Here is a 17,323-nt window from a genome sequence, read left to right on the forward strand (position 1 = left end):
GGGATTGGCTGCTAGAACAGAGCAATGGAACAAACACATAGAACATGGTTAAAGAGTGGACCAGTAGAAAACGAAGAGGAAAAGGCATTGATATTTTGTGTCAGAGGCATCATCTCAGGTGTGATCAAGGCAAATGTGTGTACATGAGCAGTAACGCTTGAGCTGATGCTAGAAGGCTGTGCCCAAGACCTCACAGAAAGAACAGTGAAGATGGGCTTAAAGAACACAGTTTTATCTGACTGTGGAAAGGACTGGATTGTGACTACTGTAGACAGAATGTTTGTGTCCCCCCAAAATTCATATGTTGAAACCTAATCCGCAGTGGAATGGTATTTGGAGAGGGATGGAGCCCTCATGAATAGGATTAGTGCTCTTATAAAAGACACCCCAGAGAGCTCCCTCACCCCTTCTACTGTGCGGGGTTACAGCAAGAAGAGGGCAGTTGGCAATGTCAGTCTATCAGCCAGGAAGCAAGCCCTCCTCACCACATCTTCCCGGGTCTCCATCTTGGACTTCCCGCCTCCAGAACCAGAGAAGTAAATTCCTGTTGTCTAAAAGCTGCCCAGTTTGCAGTGTTCTCTTACAGCAGCCTGCATGGACGAAGACAGTGGCCAAAGGGAAGTGAAGCTTGGCAGTCCCCCGGCAGGGGTGACCGAGGGAGCTGGGTGGGGCTCGATCCTGCAAAACCTCCAGTTACATCCTGGGTAAAAATCTGAGAGGATTTCCAGTAGTTAATAATTGCCAACTGCCTCTCCCTCCCTCTTTCCATCTCTCTTACAAACTACATCCAGTCATTCACAAAGCCCAGTTTTCCTCCAAGACTTCTCAACTGTGTCCTGTCCCTACCTACCCGTCCCCACTGCAGTTGTTTTAAGATCATCATTTGTTACTTCTGACTTGGTCTTTTTCTATCAGAAGTCTTAACACAAATCAGTTCATGACACTCCTTGAGTTCAAAATCCTTTCTGCGTCCAGGATAAAAATCCCCCCTTTCTATATTGCTTCTAAGGTCCTTAGAATTTGGGCAGAACCTACCTGGTTTAGTCTCATGGCTCACCAACCCCAACCCCTTACCTCAGTAGTTTCTAGAACATGACATGTTCTCCGAGACCACATCTTTGATCCTGCTGGCCTTCCCTCTGGGAAGATTTTCCCTCTCGGCCCTCCTCCCACAACTACTTCTCTTTACCCCATTTTGAATGAATGAATGAATGAATGAATGATCAAGTGAGAGATAGCAAAGAGCTGTGCCAAGAAAAACTACTTAGTTCTACCCCTGGAGCAAGATTGCATAAATAGTAGATTTGCCTAGAAATAGATTACCTAAAAATAGAGAAACATCAATAATATTTACCTGTAAACAATATGTACCCTAGATTTACCTCATTGCTGTTGTACTAAAAAGTGTGAAAGAATAAGAACTAACACAACAAACAAGGACAGTAAAGCAGGAGCAAGAAACCCAGACTCAGACTCTAAAAAAGCATCCTCCCAAATGTTTGTGCCTTCTCTGCAGTGTTAAGCAAACGGAGTGTTGGTCAGTGAATCCAGATGAAAGGCCCTGATTTTCATTCAAGGAGCCACATGAAACAATAGGCAATTACAGGACTAGAGGTTTGTATTGATTTTAAAATACCTCTTCAAATTTGAAGCTAGACTGGTCCCCTCCTTTTTCTTCATAGGGCTTGGAGCTGAGAGAGCTCCCAGATTTTTTTCCAGTCCTGACATCATGTGATTCTGAAATCCACTCTAATTCATAGGCTCAAAGTGCATTTTGAAAATTTTAATACAGGGTTCAGCTGCCAAAGCCAACCCTGCCTCCAGGTGTTGCTATTTTGTGCAGAAGGTTGGGGTGGTTCTGAAGCATTGTTCCCTCCACTCCACCGAAGCTGCTTCTATCAAGGTTTCAAAGCCCCCATGTTGCCAAACTCAACAACCTATTGTAAGTCCCCATCTTACCCAGCCTATCAGTAGCTTTTAGCTTTTGACAGATGGCCACCCCCTCCTTTCTGACACCCTTTCTTAGTCTCCTTCTTGGTCTCCGTTTTTTGTGGGGGGGCAGTCCTCATCATCTTCCCAACTCTTAACGTTGGCAACCAGGGCTCTGTTTTAAAATGTCTTCTCTTTATCTTCACTCTCTAAGGGCATCCTCCAGTTTCATGGTTTTAAGAAACCATTCTGCTGACTCTCAAGTCTGTCTCTTTCCCAGTGATATGCCTGAGTCAGCTCACCTGGGCTCACAAGAGTAGATTGTACCCATTTCTTCCCAACTCTGTATTTAATGACAGTGACCTCGTGTTGGTAACTAGAATTCAGTTATGGTGAAGTATTTACACCAAGAAATTAGCAAACACTACATACATATTGGACCTCTCTTCCTCCTACCCCCAGAGAACTGGTTGTTAAGCACTTACAAGCACGCCACTTTTCTCAGCCTCTCCCACTGACTCCAGATTTGTGCATCCACATGGCTACTTGATAACATCCTTTGGAGATCTAACTTCACATGTCTCAAACTGAACTCTTCGCCCCAGCCCAGCCATGCTTCCCCGGGTTTCCCTTCTCAGAACACAGCAACTCCATCTTTCTAGCCACTCACATCAAAAAATATAACTCACCTTTGACTCTTCTTCCTCTCATACCACATGCTCAATTCATTAGCAATTCCTTTTAGTTTTACCTTTAAAAATATATCCAAGATACAAGATATCTTCAGGATACACAGATTGAAATGCATGCTACACAGCCTCTCCTGAAATCCAAGAAGGAAAAGAGAAGCCAGTTTTCCCGACAGATCTCACTAATCTAGTCAGAACTGCTTGCTGCTCTTTCCCCCTACGTTGCCTCCATCCCAATGGACACACTTAACACTCAGGGTAAACAAGAGTCCCATCTAATTCACTTTATATCAGAACCTATTCACATACCCTCTTCTGGGGCTTGTATCAAAAAGAAATCAACAGCATGGACAATCTTTATTAGTCCCATTCTCTCCCACATACCTCCAATCGCATGGGAGGGTATATATGAATTCTGCCTTTTTACCATTATTGGAAGTTCATGCATCATAAAACACCAAGTCAAATAGGAACTTCCCACGAAGCTAATGAGACTTAAGCTTCAGGGCCCCTCACTTGCCCAGGCTCGAGTGGGTAGGGGCAGCTGGAAGTCCTAGAGTGCTCTATGTGGGAGGAAAAGTCCAGTTGCCCTCTCTGAGTCAAGGCCCCACTTACTAAAATTGAAGTTGCTAATTATAAGATCTGTGGAAAGAAAGTTGGCACATGTCCTACCTAAATATTTTTGAAATATTTAGGAGAGATATTTTAAAGACACTCAAGCCATCTTCCTGAAATCTGATCAAATGTGTTTAATCCTGATTTTATTTGTACTTTCCAAAGAGTTTATACCATATTATTATATGTCCTGCATATGTAACTGGTACTTTGATAACTCCTCTTAAGAGTAAACTTAAAGCAATAATAAAGCAACCATCATCCCAGAATATATTGAAGGCATCAAATAGAATTTCAGAAACATCAATCATTAACATTTGTTCAGCAATATCATGTCAAAGGACCACTTTTTCTGCCTTGATACTAACATTTTGGAAGGTCGTACTGCCTCCATCCACCCAGAAAAGGACAGAGCAGGATCCTTCAAAGAGAGCACAGGAAAACCAAACAAATAGCTAGAGAGAATAATGTTCAAAAAAAAAAATCCCAGTTTTCTAGTTTTTACAATTCTAGTTGGCTAGCCTTTGAAGAGTTGAAGTGCAGATGGGTCAACTGCCTCAAATATCCCCAACTCTCCTGTCAATAGCTAAGGACAAAACAAACAGATGGGTAAAGAATGGGGTGGTGGGGGAGGGCAGATGGGGAGGGAAGCTGGAGACAATTCTTGGTTCAGCAAGTTGTACGGGCAGAACTCCACTGCAAAACTTCACAGGAGTTACAGTTTCAGAGACTGTAAGATTGGATTACATCTTTGAAATAATTGTTCAAATAAATGGACTAGCCCAGAGGAGAGGCTTATATTGACTCTCTGTTTATCCAGAAGGGGGAGAAAAGTACAAAACAAGCTTTTCTTTAACTACAATGGCAATCTTCTAATAGCAGCACTAACTCGCTCCAAAATACAGGACTCAGAGGTTGATAATCATCTTTCAGCTGAGGTTATTGCATGCAATTTTTCACATTCATTCAGCTTTTTTCATGTAGCTCTTAGTAAAGTAACTCCCTTAACAATAAAAGCTTTTATGGGGCCCATTACACTGGAGAGCTAACCACTCCCTTTTTCTTTTCTTTTTCTTCTTCTTCTTCATCTTCTTCTTTTTATTGGCTCCTTGGAATATTTATAGCTGCCTTTGTTCTCATTGCAAACTTCTACATCTGGCTGTGTGTGGTCATTCTTGTTGTTGTTATTGGACATGAAATGGATAAGTGTGTGTATATTTGTTTGGGTAGCTTCGTTTTTGCACATGTGATTCTATTTTCATCATCTCGTCCCTGCAGCTTCTTCATTTTTTAGCCCCTGAACGTTCACTCTTTCTACTGTGAGCTGCATGACATAATAAAACTCTCTGTGCTGCCATGCTACTTCCTGATGAACAGGTTCCTGGTGGAGGGAGTCTTGAGAATGACTGAGCTGCAGGAACAAAAGCTTGGCTCCCCAGGCATGGAATGAATAGATTAAATTCCCTGGTAAGGAGTTTCACAGGAACAGACTTACATAATCAGAGTAAGTGCAGTTTGGCCTGGATCAAGGAGGGACAAGAGAGATTATTTTACATCTTGGGCCACAGACAAGGGATAGCACATGTGAGGAGTCCATTTTTACTGCTGTATTAAAGAACTGCATTTAGGCATTACAACATTGGCACCAAAGTCTCCAAACTCACAAGGGAAAACTCAGCCTTTCTGTCATAATCCCTCCTGTTGGGAAACTCATCCTCTTATCTGAAAGATGACAGAGTGGTTAGTATTGCTGGCTCCAAAGCCAAGGTGCTTGGGCAAATTATTCAACTCACTGAGCCTCAGTTTCTGCACCTGTAAAATTGGAATAATAGTGTTTACATTACAAGGTTGTGGTGAGGACTGAAATAATATGAGTAAAGGGCCTAAAACCATACCTAGCCCATTGTAAGAACTCAAAACGTTGGACCTTATTATTTCCCTACTAGAATGTAAGCTCATGGGGCTGGAAATTTGGCCTCTTTTGTTCACTGCCATATCTCCAACACCTAGAGTTTAGCAGGTGCCAATAAATACTTGCTGAAGGAATTCCTCACCAAATTAATCAAAGAACTTGTTCCTTAAAGGAATCAGGAAGAGGAGTTTTTCCATATCAAGCATAAAGAAGCCATGGGTCTCCATTGGGTACCTGGTTCCTGTTAAAGCCCCCATGCACAGAGGATTTAGTTGAAAGGATTTTGCAAGTGTTTCACCTCCCAATATTGCTCCTAGGTCAGCAACTCTCAAAACTACCCAAAAAGACAACACAGCTGATTCCCAAACTCACACAAATCCACTCCTCTTTTCTGCCTTCCTCACTGAAAAATTAGCCCCCTCCCTCCTTCACCCCAACACATCTCCTACTTGTTAAATTCTGGTTCACCCCCAGGGGGTCATTTGTCATGGCTACTCTCTGCTGGGGGGCTCACGCTGTATCCTTTTGGCATAGAAGGCTATAAACAATTAAGATTCCTTTGTTTCCAATGTGCTGAAGCCAATCTGAATATAAAACTGGCTTTTTGGGTTTTGGGGTTTTTTTGTCCCAAAGAAATTTGGGGATCACAGATCTCTTGACTTTAAATGCTGGAGTTTGCAAAGACATTTTAATACCAAGTTGTTCCTTATTGTATGAATGTGGCAATATGTTTAATATGACATTCTTGCAGAATCAGTTTCAGCTGAGGCCCTAAAAAGGGAATACAATGGGTGGCAGGTGTATGTGTAATTTTATTAACCTATAGTTTCATTTCCTTAGTGATCCATGCTTAGCCTCGTGGTTACTTTCGACAAATGGATGAGTTAACGGAAAACTTGACCCCTTGGGTTCTTCTGTATAGCCAGTCAACAAAATGGAGCCCAAGAGGGAACTGCAGTGGATTTGATGTTGGTTGAATGGAACAGAAGTGCTTCAGTGTTGACTTCGCCTACCGTTAAGCTTGCTCTGATGTTGACTTAGTCTACCCCAGGGCTTGCTCCAGTGTTGACTTAGCCTACCTCAGGGCTTGCTCTATTACCTGATTCCTGCAGGAGCTCCCTCAGATATATGTTGAGCCGGGTCAGATGCAGTGGGTCCCTTGTGCTCAGCATTATAGAACAGGCCACTTCCCAGGGAGGCCAGCCCTGAAGAACGTGGGTGTTACTGCAGAGATCAAGGGCTTGCTAGAACCACCCTGGGGAATTTGGAAAGTCATGGACTGCTGCAGCCCAGCCCAGGGAAGGTACAGAAAGGAACTTCTTGCTTGCACAGGTGCTAAAAGGAAGCAGTTGGGTCATTCAAGTGTGTTCCTGGTGGCCAGTGGGATATGGCAGGCTTTTCTAGCACAAGCAAAGGAAACATCAGTAACCTCTGGCTGGTTCCAGCCTCACCTTTCTTTCCGTTTATTGAAAGTTGTTAGAGAGGCACAGTGTGCATGACAAGCATGTCACATGTGTGGGGAAAGATTTCAGAAGGATGAGATGCATTCTAACTATGACTTTCGTACAACGTTATCTCATCTATGCAAAGGCCACCTTTACCTTCTTTCCGGCAGCTTTTTATATTGTCATGATTACATCAAAGGATGCCCCAACTTCTCTCACTTAGGTTTTTTTCTGCTTTTCCCCTCACTACAATCACAAATGATCAGGAGCATGATATTATGATATTCTTTACTTTTAGTCTTTTTAAATGAAGTATATTATTTGTTCAGAAAATTATGTTTCTTTTGTATAGAATTAAGGTGCTTTCACTAAGCTGAAATTTCAGGAGGAGGTGCTCAATAAAAATAATTTCTAGAAGATCAAATATGTAAACAAAGTGGCAATATTTATGTCATGGGTTTCTATTATATGGAAAAATAAATATTACCTTCCAGTCCAGCGGCTTAGTGCCCTTGAAAAACATTAATGTTGGTTATGCAGATCCACTTGAGATATGCATATCAGATGCTATTCTCTGACCACTGTGTTTTCATCCATCCATCCATCCATCCAATAAATGTTTGAGTGCCCTCCACTTGCAAGTGTTGTACTGGCAATATATGAAATAGAGTTTCTATAATTAGTTGGAAAAATTTTACTTATGACAATTAAATTTTATCAATTTGTTTTGTCAGAATAAATGAATAAAGTTTAATTGTATTTCATCCATTCATTCAATGTATATATATGTGAAACATCTGTATGTGATAGAATTTACACAAGTACTAATGACACTAAGACTTTTTATTAAAGCAAATACTCCTTATCTGAGTAAGATAGGCATAAAAGCTTTCCAGGCTAGATAGAGCAGCTATGATGGAAAATTATTGTATGATAATGGGATGACACTCAGCATCCATTTCAACCTCCTTCTGCTGAGCCTTGGACTCTGAGAAGCCAGGAAGCTGAATGCCCTCTTTCCCAGAATCCCTTGTAGCTAGGGATGAATGCCAATGAGGTACAGTCACTGCAGACTTGGAAGGCAGAATAAAGTGGAAGCCATCTTCCCGCTGCTTCACCAGTTTTCTGCTGGCAAGTGTCATCATCATGGAGATGGTTTTCTCAGTGACCAGCCACTAGTTTCGTGGGAGCTGAGAGGCAGATGTGGTATTGGAGGCAAGCAACAATTTCCTGATCCTGGGGATCAAAGTTCCAGTGAAATTCAGTAGATTCCACACCCTCCTGATTGTGGCAGAGCAGGCAGTTTCCACGATGGGCAGATTGGAATTCTGATTCCTAAAGTTCCAGCTAAGATTCATGTTTCTAACCCTTCTAGTGATTTTGTAAATAACTAATTCTCTGTATCCCATTCTTTTTTAAATAGCAAGTTTTTGCTCTCCACAACAAAGCACTGGCTGATAAACAAAGACACAAGGAATACAGACACAAACCCTCCACCGTGGAGGTCATGAAAGGAGCATCGAGGCTCATGAGGTAAGCACTTGTGGACGTGAGTCCCATGAGACAGATTAGAATCCGCAGGGCCTGCTTTGCCGGGGATGAGTCATTTTCCATGTCCTTTAGACGATGGAGGAGACTTTTAAAGTTTTGTGCTGGGGAGTGCCAGGATGGCGAGACCCTAGAAAAAAGAGACTATATTTTGCCCATCTTCGTATGTTCAGTGTCTAGCAGAGTGCTTGGGGTATTTATCCTCATTAAGGATTAGATGCAAAATTATGAGTAGTGCTCTAAGAGCATTAATCTGGTTTTGACGGCAGGCTAAGAGGAACTAGAGGAGACAGAGAGCCGTTGTCATTATCTAGGCATAAAGTGAAAAGAGTCGGGTGGAGCCTGGAAATCATTCTGAGCAAGACTCGATAGGCATTAATGACTAAATCGGTCAGGGTTCAACCAGAGAAGCAGAACCAGTAGGAGATATATATTAAGAGATTGATTGCAAGGAATTGGCTTACACAGTTGTGGAGGCTGGCTAGGTAAGTCTGAAATCCATGGGGCAAGTGGTTAGGAAGGACAGACTGGACCTCTTGGGCACAGGTGGAAGCTGCTGGCCACAGGTCAGGTGGAATTTCGTCTTTTTCAGGGAAGCTTAAGCCCTGCCCTTAAAGCTTTTGAACTGACTGAATCAGGACCACCCAGATTAGCTAGGATAATCTCCCTGACTTAAAGTCAACTCATTTTGGACTTTAATCACATCTACACAACATCTTCACAGCAACACCTAGATGAGCATTTGATTAAAAACCTGGGGCTATAGCCTAGCCAAGTTGACACGTCAAAAAGACCATCCCAGGGACCAAATGAAAAGAGAGAGGAATAGAACAGCGCAAGTAAGGGGGCACGTGTAGCAAGTCCATCTGCTCTTCCTGACATTCCAACATCCACCTTTGAAATATTCAAATCTCGCTCAAGTAGTAGTCATGCTCAACTCTGTAGATCACTAGAGATGGTCTACAGCTGAGATTACCACTAACTGGAATAACCTCTCCCTTAAAATTAATGTAACCCTATAATGTATGTCCAAACTAGGACAATATTGAGAATAAAAGGTGTTTGAATAATTAGGTCGGAACCACTGGAAAAATCTAGGACAGTCCCAGGCATACCAGAATATGTGGTCCCCTCATTCAGCTGGAGATGTTGCTGGCCTATCTTTTAACTCACCTATCATATATCATGTTCCTTCAACATATATGGATACACAAGGTACCTCTTGCCCACTTTTAATGTCTTAATGGGGAGAAAATGCCATTAAATGCAAAGCTTTATTCGTTTGTTAAAATTTACTTGAAGCAATTTTATTGATGATGGAAGATATTTTAAAAAAGCAAGTGATGTTTTTTCTTGAATGAGCCAATTCTTTACAAGTGGAAGGATTTTTTAAAATAAACATTAAAAGAATAAAAATGGTGAGCAATTAATAGGCCTCATGCCATCCATGTCAAGCAATATAGCGATTTTACAGAAATATTAAAGAGGCAGTAGGGTATAATAGTTAGGAGTTTGACATTGCAGTAAGTCTCCCCAGATTCACATCCAATTCCTTTGTTATTAATAATGTGAACTTGAACAAGTTGCTTAGTCTCTCTGAGCCTCACTTCTTCCACCTGAAAGATAAGAATAAAAATAGGCTGGGCGCGGTGGCTCACGCCTGTAATCCTAGCACTCTGGGAGGCCGAGGCGGATGGATCGCTCGAGGTCAGGAGTTCGAGACCAGCCTGAGCAAGAGTGAGACCCCGTCTCTACTAAAAATAGAAATAAATTATCTGGCCAACTAAAAATATATATAGAAAAAATTAGCCGGGCATGGTGGCGCATGCCTGTAGTCCCAGCTACTCGGGAGGCTGAGGCAGTAGGATCGCTTAAGCCCAGGAGTTTGAGGTTGCTGTGAGCTAGGCTGATGCCACGGCACTCACTCTAGCCTGCGCAACAGAGTGAGACTCTGTCTCAAAAAAAAAAAAGAATAAAAATAAAGCCCATGTCATAGGAGCATTTTGAGGATTAAAGGAAACAATGCATGTTGAAAATATCTGGCATAGTGGTTGGCACATAATAAATTTTCAATAACCATGAGATATTACTATTATAATACAACTATGCAGTCTTTGAACCAAAATGGCAAATAAGATTGTTTTTCAGGCCACACAATAAAATGCTATCCATGTATGTAACTTTATGACTATTACAATTTGGTAATGTCTTATTTCTTTTTAATGGCATATCCATTCAAATTATATTAACCTGGTGGCAACACTATACTATACCTGGAAACATCCTTCCATATGACAGACTAACTTCTCCCAGAGCAATGTTAAGCATCATCTACATCTTCAAAACGTTTTTCATAAATGTGGCTTTTATCCGTGAAGTATAATTATTGAATATAGCTACATCATTTGCAAGCATGATTGTAAAGCAATAAAAATAACGGTGTTGGAATAATTATGTTTTGAGATTTCTGCTGAGAGCAAAACCGGCAAAGTCATAGCCCTGCTCAACCTTACTAGAAATGATGGGGAATAAAATAGCTTTCCCACTATGCTATGTAGTTTATGAGACTATCTCTAGACAATTCATTAGTTCTAAAGTGACATGAAAATCAATTAATTTTAATGGTGGATAACAGATTACGGTATTTAATAGTTCATCTAATTTCATGAGGCAAAGTGAATTAGACAATGCAATGTAAATCTAATAAGAGTTGTGAGAGCTCATTTGACTGTTTGTCAAATGCAAAAATGAATGGGCATATCAGGAATTAGATGTAAACTAAAGCATTCTATATAAATTGTGTTTAGTTTATAAACAGAATTAAGTTATAAGCCTTAAGAAACATAAAACATATGGACTCTATTCCCATTTCGCTTGCTCTTAAAACGTATTCATTAAGCACTTACTATCTAAACTGTGGTGTGTCTTTTAAAGAAAATGGCACGAAATGATACATGCGTTCTCCTCTCCCCTCATCTTTTCTTTTCTTTCTAAAAATAAGCAGGATAATTTGGAAATATTGCTGTTAAAAAGTTCTTCATGAGAGGTTGTTCATGAACAATTGAATAGATGGAGTACCAGGTTCTCAGGTTCCATTCATCTGCGCGGTAAAAATAGCCTATTTTTCCTAATAAATAATTTTTATTATTCTTAAGCCCATTTTAACTCAGACAAGTAGCCATTTTTTCATGGGATTTAGCACCATGGAGACTTCGGGCTAATAATTCCCTCCCTCCTCAAAGAATTCAATTTACAGCACGATTTCTATTCCCCAACAGAACAAAATGTACAAAGGCAGCTTCACTAGAAAGTTTCTTTTTAAAATGCTGTTAAATGGTCTCTTTGAAATAGTTGCAGCGCTGCAGTAAAGGAATCACCAGGTCACAAATGCCTCTTTCTATCGATTCTCCTAGTTAATAAAGAGTTAAACAGTGAAGTGTGGTCTTTTATTTTTATTTTTATTATTATTATTTTTTTTTTTTTAAAAAAAAAAGGCATTTTGAAGGTGCCGGAGAGGGAAGGCCTGGTCCTAAGTGGTCATGTGGCTACCGCCATTCATCTTGGTAGTGACTATCTGTCAAAAGTGGCAAGAGTCCCCGTTAACAGCCCTGACCTGAGCAGTAATGAAGGGAGAGTGCACGGCAAAGTGTCCATTATCAGCAGGTCGGGAGCAGTAAATTGGAGCAGTTTGCTTCAATCTTGCTGCAAGTTGAAATGTAAGATAGGTGGGGATCAGCAAGAGGCAATTTTATCCTATGATCATTTTTGTCAGATTGCATCAGAGTGGCAACTTAGTTGGCTGCATGATTTCAATTAACCAAGTCTGGCTGTAATGCTTCCACTGCTGGGGGAGACTGGTTTCCAAGCCTGGGTTCCTCATTATTTATTATTTAAACCCACCGGAGGAGCAAGCACAGGTACGCGAAGCTGCAGTGTTAGGAAGCAGGGAGGACACGTGTGGATGGCAACGGTCGCAAACTAACCTCACGTCTGTCCAGCAAGGATCAAGGCATCCCAGGGAGAGTCTAAAGCCTACCTGGCTTATCTGGAAAATTTCAAACTCATAAATCTGGTTTTAATGACCTTCAAAGTTGGATTTTAAATATGATGAATTTGCATGTTGTTTACTCTTTGACAAAGAAATTAGCCTTTGGGTGTTTGAGGGAGGGTCAGGTCACAAAATTCTGTACTTGTGCTAACTCATATGAAGCTACTCACAAGCACAAGAAAAACCAGAGGGAAGCTGAAGGCTGAAGCTTTAACTCATTAATGCCCGAGAAATGTTTTACTTGATAAAAGTGAATGCTTGGTCAAATGATTCTACAAAACATATGTATATGTACATATGCAAGGCCATCTCTGCTTTCAGGGAATTTACAGTTCAGGAGAAATAAGACATACACAAATAGCTGTCATAACAGTAAGGGAATGGCATCAGAGAGAAGCAAAGTCCCATAGGAATTTAGGGACAGAGAGATCACTTTTGGGTGGGGAAATCAGGGCAAACTTGAAGGAGATAAACATTTAAACTGGGTTTTGATGGATGGGTAGGATATTTCTAGGTGAAATTCAGAGTGCCTGTATTCATTTTCTATTGCTGCCTAACAAATTACCTTCAGTTTAGCTGCTTACAACACTGCCAGTTTATTATCTCACAGCTTCTGCGGGTCAGGAACTGGGTCTGCAGGGCCCTTTACTCAGGATCTCACTAGGCTGCAATCAAGGTGTCAGCTGGGGCTGGAGTCTCATTTGAGGCTTGAGTTCCGCGTCTAAGCTCACTCAGGCTGTTGCAAATTCAGTTCCTTGCAGTTATAGGACTAAGTCCCCACCCACTTATTGGCTGGCAACTGGGAGTCATTCTCAGCCCTTAGAGGCCACCTGCTGTTCCCTGCTATGTGGCTCTCTCCACAACCTGGCAGTTTGCTTTTTCAAGATCAGCAGGAGGAACCTCTCTGACTTTAGGAGGGGCCCAGTTCCTCATTAGCACTTTACCTGATTAGGTCAGTCCCACCCAGATGGTCCCCCTTTTGATCAACTCAAAGTCAATGGATGAGTAACTAAGCCATAGGAGTGACATCCCATCGTATTCACAACTTCCGCTTACTCAAGGGGAGGGGACTATACAAAGTGTGTGTTCCACAGGGTGAGAACCCTGGGGACCCTCTGAGAATTCTGCCCATCACAGTGGCATTGCACTGTAGAAGGAAGAGCTTTGAGAAGAAGGGGGTGGGGGAAGACTAGGAATGTTTGGGAACTGGAAATGTGCCAGAGTTTTCTCATCCAAATGGAAAAAATGAAAGTGGTTGGGTAATATTGCTCTAGAAAGGGACTTTTAGAACAAGTCCATGAAGCAAATTAATTTCAGAGGCAGAATCACCAAAGGTTTCTAAATGGTAACATAATCACCATCATGAGTTTTAGGAAAGGGATGCCGGTGTGCAGGATAGATTAAGAAAGAAGAGATGTGTTTGGTCTGTCTCCCTACAAAGATGGATTCTTTGAGGACAGGGTCTTTGCAGCTGTTCACTGCTGTAGTGCCAAGGGGAACATAGTAGGCATTCACTGCGTATCTGTTGGAGGAATGAATTAATGTGGGCAGAACAGACAGAGAACTACTGTCATAGTCTGGGTGAGCAGTATTTAAGGGAGGAATTAGGGAGGCAACAATGGAAATGGAAAGAGGGATGTGTTAAAAAGATATTGCAGAACTGTAAGCGGTGGACTTTGCAAACAGAAGTGGAATAGGAAGAAAGAGAAATCAAAGATAATGTCAATATTTTGTGGGGTCCTGGGAAACCAGAAAACAATTTTAAAAATTCATTATTTAGCCCTGTGCAAGTAAAACCACCAATTTTTTTGCTAAATTTTTCACTTTCGAGGCAGATTTTTGGTGTCATGTGGATAAACACAAATTATATTCACTGATGGTATGTATTTTTGAACATGCTTGTGGTTATTTCATTTGAAAATTAAGCAAACAATGTCCATGATCTTAATGACAGATTAATTATACACATATATAGCTTCTCTTTTTTCAGGAACCCTGCCAATATAAGAGAAATTTAAAAAAGAATATTCACCCATCGTACAGAATAATCAGAGCAAAGACATCAGCAGACAAGAGTTTCCAAGGCACCTTTGAATAAGGAAAGTCAATGACTGTGTACCTTAGCAGTGATTCGCTGCGATAAGGTAGCCAGTTCCCTGCAAGTCCTGAGACAGTTAGACTAAGAAGCCTAAGGATCCAGGGAAGGCAGGAGTCGGGGTGAGGTGGGAAACAGTGGGTTTCATTGAAAGTCCGTGATAGCAGTTGGCACCCAGGGCCCCTCTCCCACCCTGCCCAAGTCCTCCCAACTGCTGCCTGGAAAACCTCACACCTGTCAGGAGAGAGGAGCTGCATATTTCTAGAGGGTTATTTCATCTCTCTGCATTATCTTTTTTTAACACTGTTGGTCTCATTCATTTTCTCTCTCTTTCTCTCTCTCTCTACACACACACACACACACACACACACACACATAGAGCAGGTCCTCAAATAATGTCATTTTGTTCACTATTGTTTTGTTATAACATTGAACAATTCCCTGCTGGGTCCACTGTCTGTGTGCAGTTTTCATGTTCTCCCATGTCTGTGTGGGTTTTCTCTGGGTACTGTGGTTTCCTCCTCATCCCAAATATATGCCCATTATGTGAATCAGCATGTCTATGTGGTCCCAGTGGGAGTGAGTGTGTGTGCGAGTGCACCTGCCATGGAATGACATCCTGTCCAGGGCTGGGTCCCGCTTGGTGCCCTGAGCTGCGGGGACAGGCTCTGGTCACCTGTGACTGTGAACTGAAATAAACTGGGTAAATACCTATCTTACTCATTTTTATTCATCTTTCTTAAATGTATGTATAGCTCACATTTATTTCAATGTTTAATATTAGAAGCGTTTTGGTCTCTAGAAGTTTGGTGATGTTTTTGTGACCAGAAATATGTCATAAGAGCTTAACTCTTGTTTATATCAGTTAGTCTATGGTGAGATTGGTTTCTTTATATGTCGTTTTGCTTAAAGGTGCATTTTCCAAGAACCTACCAATGGTGTTGAGGGCTTGCTGTACACACATACATACACCTATGTGGAAATATATACATACACACACAGGTACATATCCACATATATACATACATACATATATGTCTATACATATGTATATTCATGGGTGTGTATATATATAGTTATGTGTATATGTACATATATGTACCTATTTATTTGTATATGTATATATGCACATGTTTATGTATGTGCATGTGTGTGTTTAAAGAGGGAGAGAGAATCATCAGAGAGATAAAAGAAGCATTTGTACCCACAAAACAAGAACAAAAGACTATGAAAAAATGACGAAGAAAAAGAAAAGCTCTCAATAATCTAAAATGTGATAAAAAATTTTAATTTCAATTGGAAGATTAAAAAAACTCCCTGAAATTAGACCAAATAGAAAAAGAGATGGAAGTTTTTCAAGAAACTAGAGGAACAATACAGAAAATCCAATATTTAATTAAGTCTTGGTCTAGAAAAATAGGCCAGAGAACATGGAGGAGAGGAAATTATCAAAGAAATAATACAAGAAAAATTCTCAGAACTGAAAGATGTCTCCAGATTAAAAGGGAACCTTGAGGGTTCAAGACAAAAAAAAAATTAAGGCTATATCTTTACAAAATTTCAGAACATCAAGAACAAGGAAAAGATTCTAAAAGTTTCTGGAGGGAAAATCAGACCACACCTGAAGGATCTGAATTCATAATGATGACAGAGTTCTAAGGATCCAATGGAACAATAGCTTCAAACTTCTGAGTGAAATATTTTTTAACCTAGTATTCTCTACCTAACCATAGTTATCAATCAAGGGTGAGACTAAAGTCTCTACAGAAATGGAAGGAACCAAAGCACATACTTCTTTCTGTTTTAAGAAGCTACTGGAGGTTGTGCTTTCACAAAATAAGGAATTAACCAAGTGAGAGAGACATAGTATCAGAAAATGTAGGCTGGGATAAAGGAGAATGACAAAGAGAGGTTTCATGGTGGACTCTGTATAGCTGACCCAGAGAGCAGCTGGTCTAGATTGGAGCAGGAGATGGAAGGTGCCAGGAGCACAGTCCCAGGCAGAAGGTGGAAAGGGAATGGAACTGCTGCTGGTTTTTAGTAATTTAGTAATGCAAAATGTCAATAAACATGTGACAACAATTTTGGAACATTTCGAAATATAATAGATAACCTAAGAAAAAAGGCAAAAAAAATAAATAAATAAAAGGCTATGAGCGTCTCTATGAAAAAGGAATGATTGTACAACAAAGTAGTAGAACAGAGTAGAATCTTGTAGAATCCTTACCTAGCTCAACAGTCCAAGATTGTCCCATGGTCATGAGAATATAAATATTGATTACTGATGTAACAAAAAAAGTGTCATGTAAGCTTATTGGAAGAGTGAAAGAGAAGTTGAAGGTGTTTGGGAGATCTATGCTTTTGTCTATCATCTCAGAAAGTCAATAAATATGGCATAAAATAAAAACACTAAGAAATAGCCATATAACCACATTATTTAGAAATACTAAGTAAATACTGAGGGAAAGAGCTAGAAAAATTGACCAGCCTCTGGGGAGTGGGACTTGACATTGAGAAGAAATGGGGTAGGAAACTACTTTTTGTTTCCTTTCACATTATTGAGCATTATTTTACGTGTTGAGAGTTATGTACCTAAATTATAATACTTGATTAAAATTTTTAAATAATTTAAAAGTTAATGGTAACTATCAAACAAAATCTAGCTAGAAAGTGCACAGAAACAAAATGAAAAAACATTTTACATAAAATTTCCCAATAGTTTCCTTTAAGAAATGTATGTTCGGATACAGCTTTTAAAAATCAGCTACTGTAAATCCTAACCTCATTCTTTTTCCATGTTTTTTTCCCCAAACAAGTAGCAAAGCCACTGATATTCAAAAGAGCACTTCTCCTCTCTTAAAATTTTCTTCTGTTTTCATTCATGCTGAAAACTCTCAGCAATGAGCAGGTACATGTACAGGCACAGACTGATTTGTTTGAAAAATTGTGATATATTATTGAATTGAGAAGGAAGTATTTCTTTACACTACACAGGAAGAGGGGAATGCCATGAAAGTGTTCTCTTATCATGAAAGCTATCTA

This window comes from Lemur catta, chromosome 11 (genome assembly GCF_020740605.2).
Source record: "Lemur catta isolate mLemCat1 chromosome 11, mLemCat1.pri, whole genome shotgun sequence".
NCBI lineage: Eukaryota > Metazoa > Chordata > Mammalia > Primates > Lemuridae > Lemur > Lemur catta.